Source organism: Arvicola amphibius, chromosome 14, assembly GCF_903992535.2.
Source record: "Arvicola amphibius chromosome 14, mArvAmp1.2, whole genome shotgun sequence".
Taxonomy (NCBI): domain Eukaryota; kingdom Metazoa; phylum Chordata; class Mammalia; order Rodentia; family Cricetidae; genus Arvicola; species Arvicola amphibius.
The window spans coordinates 31,181,218-31,188,440 of NC_052060.1; positions in this window are offsets into that span (position 1 = coordinate 31,181,218).

Here is a 7,223-nt window from a genome sequence, read left to right on the forward strand (position 1 = left end):
TTTCTCATTTTACCTCTAAATATTAGGATACAATTTATATATTTTAATCTTCTTATGAAAATAGCCCCTTTATAAACTTTGTTTTCTCAATTGCCAATTATTGAGAAGATTCTTTGGGGAAAGTAAGCTAGCCATGGCAAGTAGTATCCAGCTTCTTCACTTCACAAATGAGATTCTGAACATTCCCGGCCTGCCTGAGTTTGGTCTGCTATCTACCACTTCTGCCCCTGCTGTGACTCTGAATTCTGGTCCCCGCAGCCTGGGGTTCTCTTTGATGGATGATGATGATTCTTTATTTAATAGCAAATATATTTTCTGACTTCATATTTATCTTGAGGGGAAGCCCTATTTAGGAATGATCAATAGAGAATCCAAGTTTCCATATTCCTTGACCAATTTCAAATGGTCAATGGTAATAATCACTCCCTCCCTCCTTCTTTCTCTCCCCGATTCCTACTGGGTACCCCTGACTAGCTTAGAACTCACCATGTAGACCAGCCTGGCCTTGAACTCACAGAGATCTGAGTGCCTCTGTCTCCCTAGTGCTGGGATTAAAGGAATACACCACTATACCCAGAAATCTTTCTCTTCTCTATAGCAATGAAAGACAAAAATACTCAATATTGATTATTAATCAACATCAATTATTCTGAAAATATTCTTTGCTTCAAAGAGTGTTGTTTATTTGTATTTGTTTGTTTGTTTTTTGAGACAGGGTTTCTCTGTGTAGCCCCAGTTTTCCTGGAAATCAATCTGTAGACTAGGCTAGCCTTGAACTCAACCTCCAGAGTTCTGGGATTAAAGGCACGGATCACCATGCCTGACTTGTTTGTTTTGAAAGTGAATCTCCTGTTTCTCACGGTGGCCTCAAAACACCTACAGAGACAGAGATGACCTTGAACTCCTCTTCTGCCTCCATCTCCTAAATGCTAGGATTACAGGCATGCACCGCCACATCCAACATCTACAAATAACTTTTCCAACATAATATTTTTATTGGTTATTTGAGAATTTCACATAATGCACCCTGATCACCCTCACTTGCCAGTCCTCCCAGGTCCAACCTAAACCTTGTGATTTCCCCAGAAAAGAAGAAGGAAAATATACCAAGTCCAATTTGTGTTTCCTGTATACTCTTACTGGGGCATGCTCAAACTCCCAGTGGCCAGCCTCTGAAAGAAGACTGAGTCTGTTCTCATCTCTGCCAGGGGCCATCAACTGCACAGAGCTACACGCCAGCATTCCTATCAAAATTGTTAAGAGTTCTCTACAAATTTTTGTTTGTTTGTTTGTTTGTTTTTGGGTTTCTCTGTGTAACTGCCTGGCTATCCTGGGTACACCCTTTCTAGACCAGGCTGGCCTTGAACTCACAGAGATCTGCCTGCGTCTGCCTCCCAAGTGGTGGGATTAAAGGCATGTGCCACCACTGCCCACCAAGAGATCTCTACAATTTTTTCTCTACATATTTTTAATCATGGCATTTATTGTCAAAAAACTAATCTAACCCTATTCTATATTCTCTTTGAGGCAACAGTAATTTTAATTTAATTATTATCACACACTGAGGAAGCCAAACTGAATCATTTGACAGAATTTTCATTTCCTATCGTGTACACTGATTGACTACTCAAGCTTTAATCTGTACAGAACACTCTGCACATTGTTTGACAAGCTACTCCTGAGTTACCAAGCTCCTCATCTAAGCCTCCTATGATCAATAAGTACAATAGCAGTCACAGTGAAAACACCCTGCATGGCCTCTGCCTCCGTCTAGCATCCGTGCAAGCCCCAGTTACTAGCTCTTCAATCCTCTCAGCGGCATCCCTAGTAAAAATCACTATCATTCCAAACAGCGACAGAACATTCTTAAAGCATCCCAATGAAGGGTCATCGGGCTCTACAAATATCAAGCTCTCCTCTTTCCCACCAAACAGACTGAAAATCCCCAGTCATGAGTTTGTCAAGTCATGTAGAGGTAATTGCAGTCATTCTTAGTCAAACATCATTAAGTTTTTATGGCGCCTCAGTCCTGATAGCCCACGGACATGAGCTCTCATTGCTTTGTCTCATAAACTCAAACTGTGAACAAATCCATAGTCAGGCTGTACTACCAGTTTGTCTATTACAGATTACATCCTTCAATAGCAATGTGATGATCTAGCTTCACTATTATCCTAGCAGAACTTAATATACTAGTTATGACCCTGTATCCCCACTACATGTTAGCCACACCATAAAGAATATTCACCTACTACCTTAATAACATCGAGGCATCCTTCACGCTGGAAAATACTTTGTTTTTTTTTTTTTTTTTTTTTTTTTTTAATTTTTTTTGGTTTTTCGAGACAGGGTTTCTCTGCAGCTTTTAGAGCCTGTCCTGGAACTAGCTTTTGTAGACCAGGCTGGTCTCGAACTCACAGAGATCTGCCTGCCTCTGCCTCCCGAGTGCTGGGATTAAAGGCGTGCGCCACCACCGCCCGGCTTGGAAAATACTTTGATGGTCATGCATCTACCTCCTATCAATTGATGCCCAAATTATTTGATGATTTATGTGTCATAAATATAACTTAAAGTAAGCGTTACTTTGAGAGTCCAATAATGGAAGCTTAAAATTTCTAATTAACTGGCCAAGAAAGTATGTTAGAAATACTAAAACCATACCTTCATTTATAACAACATGGCCATACCGCCTTTAAGAGGAAAGTGTTGATCTTAGAGCCAAAATATTGGTGCAGCTCCAAACAGAAGTAATAGATTTATTCTCTTCCTTTATCACCTACCACCTTAATACTGCCAACTATTACAACATAGCAGCTCTCCAGTCAATCTTACATGACCATACTTGACAATGGATTCATTTATTACTGGTATGACTTTTATTATACTCAAACATATGGGATTATCAACAATTTTTCCTCTTCAGTCCCAACCCTCACATTGTCCTCTTTGAAACTGTGATCCTTGGGAAAATAGACTGTCTTCTATCTTGCTTGGTCTAAGTCATAGTGCTTTTCAGCCCCGTCATGGGCAACATTACTTTTCTCCTTTCTAACTGGGGCAAAGTGAAGACACACGCACTGTTTTGGTGCATCTTCTTAGCTTTTGTATCACTATGGTTCTGGTTAAGCCACGTTAGATAATGGCCAAAGTCTTCTTGCGGGGCTCCAGACCAGCATTCCCTACTATAATTTTCCAAGTCACTTGTGGGTTTAATATGTTTGTGCCTTTCTTTGTAGCGACAACCGCAGTGTAATTTTGCCTTGCTTCTAGTCTGTTACTAGCACCAGCCTCTAATGGATTGCGCGTTACAAAAGAACAGGGACCAGTGAACGCTCACGCAGACTTTGCCTACTAGCCTCATACTAACCAGTTCTGGACACTTGAGACACAGCTACTGAGTAGCGTTTTTAAATAGAGATGCTTTGTCCGCTTATTGATTTCTGTCAGCTCTGTTTTACGCAAGTGTAACAGGCTCCCCAGTGCTTCAGACACCAAACTCAAAGCCTCCTTTTCATAAGCTCCCCCGTTAGCCATACTCTGGTTCACACGGATGAAGGGGATGGCAACCTCTCCCATCTTCAGTCCAGACCGACTCCTTGGCGCTCACCTAGCTCTGTCACAGACCACATCCCGAAGGTGGCGTCACTCAGTGACTCCTGAGCACGGAAATAAACACAAGGTCACTGAGGGAGTTAATAAAAAATGAGAATTTAAATCTACTTTACTTTATAAGAATAAATACATAGGGGTTGGAGAGAAGGCTCTGCAGATAAGAGCACTGACTGCTCTTCCAGAGGCCTTGAGTTCAATTCCCAGCACCCACAGGGTGGCTCACAACCATCTATAATGAGATCTGATCCCCTCTTCTGGTGAGCTGACATACTATATACATAACATTAAATCTTAAAAAAAAAAAAAAGAAGAAATACATCAGGTAGCTTTCTAATGCAAGAAGTAAGTTGGAGGGTCACAAAAAAGGTGACCACCGTTCCACATTTGCAAGTTAGAAAAGATTCTCACTTGATGTATCTCTTTCTCCAGCAATGCACACCATGAACTTCTCTTCTTGTCTTCTTTGATCTAAATACTTAGAACTTGGGAGTTTGTTAGACTTCCCAAAGAGCTCCATCTTACAGGCATTGGGGATGTGGTAGAGATTGTTCCAGGCCCAGCAAAAGGAAGGGGTTTGAAAGGAAACCGCAAACAATGCTACTAGGTTCTACCAATGTCAATGAACATAAACAGTAAGCATTGAAAAGCCCTGGGTATTAGCAACTCCTTCTGTTTACTCAGCTCTGCCCAGGGAGCAGCCTGTGTTACCCTGAAAACAAAGCTTGTGGTGTGCCTGCAGGAGGAAGGATGGCGAGCACGCCCCCCTGGAGACAAAAGAAAAGATTCACAATGACCAAGCAACCAAGTTCTTCCGGTTTGTATTCCTTTCTTTGCACGCAGAATAAATTTAGAAGATTACATTTCTCTTTCCCCCCACATTCCACCCCAAGATGTGGTGTTACAGCAACAGTATCATTAAGTAAAATATGTAAGGCATTAAAAGCATATAAATCCTGCACAAACACATAAAAGAATTTAAATTACCCGTAATATGGAAGAGTAAAGAATTTAAAAGGCAGCATCCTGGTTCTCCCCTCAACCTCGTCGTTGTTTGTTTTGAAATAGGTTTCTCATTATGTAGCTCAGGCTACCACTGAATTCCTGATCCTCCTTGCTTCGGCCTGCTGAGTGGCAGGATTGTAGGTGTGTGCTGCCACATCTGGGTCAAAGGGTCTAGGTTTGAATCAGGGCTCATTGGGAATTTTCAACAAGTCACTTAACTGAGTTGCTAAGAGGTGCTATGAGTTTAAACACATATATCTCAGGAACATAATGTGTTATGGGATATTTGTATACTGTGTGAAGATGTATATCGTGGTTGATTTACTAAAGAGCTAAATGATCAATAGCTAGGCAGGAGAGAATAGGCTGGGCTTGGGAGGGCGGGGGCAAGAGAGACTGGGTGTTAGTATCTGACTCAGGAAAAGAAGCCAGCGAGACACCCATCCAGAATGGAGGAGAGGTTAAAAAGCCATGCGGCAGAAGGTAGATTAATAGAGGCAGGTTAATTTAAGTTATAAGAGCTAGTTGGGAATAAGCCTAAGCAAAAGGCCAAGCTTTCACAATTAATAAGTCTCCGTGTCAACACTTGGGGACTGGTGGTCCAAAGGGAGTCTGACAAGAAAGACCCGTTGCAATAATGTGATGGCTGCTGTGTGCTCATGTTCTGAACCTGCCAACCTGTGATAGCCAGCTGTGGCAGGAGAGAGTAGAACAGGAGAACAGACTTTGTGTGTGTATGTCTACCAGGCGTTTTCTCTTGGGCCACCAACCAGTTCCCAAGCCATGACACAGAGGCTTATTAATAGTTATGAATGCTTGGCCCAGCTTAGGCTCCTTTTTAGCTTGCTCTTTTAACTTATTAACCTGTTTCTCTTTATCTACCTTCTGCCTCGGGGCTTTTTACCTTTCTTCCTTCTGCATGCCATATATTTTACTGCTTCTTGTGTCTGCCTGGCTGACCCTGGGCATGCCCTTCTCCTCCCCATTCTCTCTCCTCTTTCTCTCTGCCCACCAACCCTGCCTATCCTTTCTCTGCCTAGCTGTTAGTCTTTCTGCTCTTCATTAGACCGACCAGGTGCCTTAGGCAGGCAAGGTGAGACAGACGCAGCAGTCTTTACGCAGTTAACAAACGCAGCAGGTACAAATGGGACACACCTTTGCACAGTTAAAGTAACAGCCCACAGCGGAAACAAATGCAACACATCTTTGCCTGATCCAATAAATACACCACACTACTCTCGGACTAGAGGACATGAGGGGTAAGGCTCTGGTTTGTGTCCCAGCGCCACAAAGAATAATTCCCACTTCCCGAGAATTTACTGTAAGCCAAGTGCTAAACTAAACCTTCCCTTATTAAGAGTTCCCCGTACCTTCCTTTACTAACGCATCACACCTACCCAGTGCAGGAAATATTATTTGGGGAAATGGGAGAAGCATAGATCTATACATTAAAAACAGTCAGCTATCGACAGTCCTGTGATAGTTGAAGTTACCGTCTTCCTGCTTTGGAGAAAGTGAAACTGAAATTCAGGTAAAACACAGATGGTGCTTGCGGATGTGAGATTTAGAAGCTGGTATTTCTGAACAGCAGGCTGTATTAATATAAACTGGTAGAGGAGAGTGGCTGCAGAGATGGCTCTGTGGTCAAGAGAGCTCACTACTCTTGCAGAAGACCTGGATTCAGTTCCCAGCACCCACATGGAGGATCTCTCCTCTGGCTCCCAGAGGCCCTGAACACATATGGTGCGCACAAACTCATGGAGGCAAACATACACACACACACATAAAGAAACATTTTTTTTTATTTGGGCTTTTGTTTTCTCTTATTTTGAGACAGAGTCTCTCTACACAGCTCTGGCTGTACTTGAACTCATATATGTAGACTAGGCTAGCCTTAAATTCACAGAGATCTACCTGCCTCTGGCTCCCAAGTGCTGGGCTCAAAGACATAGGTTAATCAGATTTTTTAAAAAAGATCCTAGGAAAGAGAGAGAACTAAGTTTAGGAAATATGGCCACTAAGTTTTAACCAAATATTATTTACACAGACTTAAGAGAATACATAAAAAATGAAATAGGATATCTCAGCAAATTCAGCAGAAGAGGCAGGTGTTTCTATGTATGAAGTAGGTCATGTTAGGCCTGGCTTCCGGGATAATCCCTGTTTTCATCCACGGACTCTTGTTCATTGGGCCCACAAATATTTACTCCACTTCAGCCTCACCTTCTCTGGATCATCTTGCCTTCCCTATTTCTTACAAGTTTACCAACTCCGATTCTTTAGAAGATTTTGCCCCCTTACAATGAAAACCTCAAGTGGTTCTAACATACCTGACCCGTGTCAACAGAAGTGAACGTTTCTTGAACAAAGCGTAATAAATGGTCTGTTTGATAGGATACCCAGTCTACCCCAAGGGGATGGAGAAGAATCACAGCCTGTAAGAGCGTAGGTGATAAAGCTTTCTCTGTCGTCATCTGCTCTTTTCGCTTATCTGGAAACTAACCGCCCTTTGGTAGTCTTATTATTTAATGTTTTGTGGGCTTAGGCCTATAGGCTTCTGAAAGGGAAAGATAAAGTATATTCTCTGACTTCGTATGGTACCAGCAAAT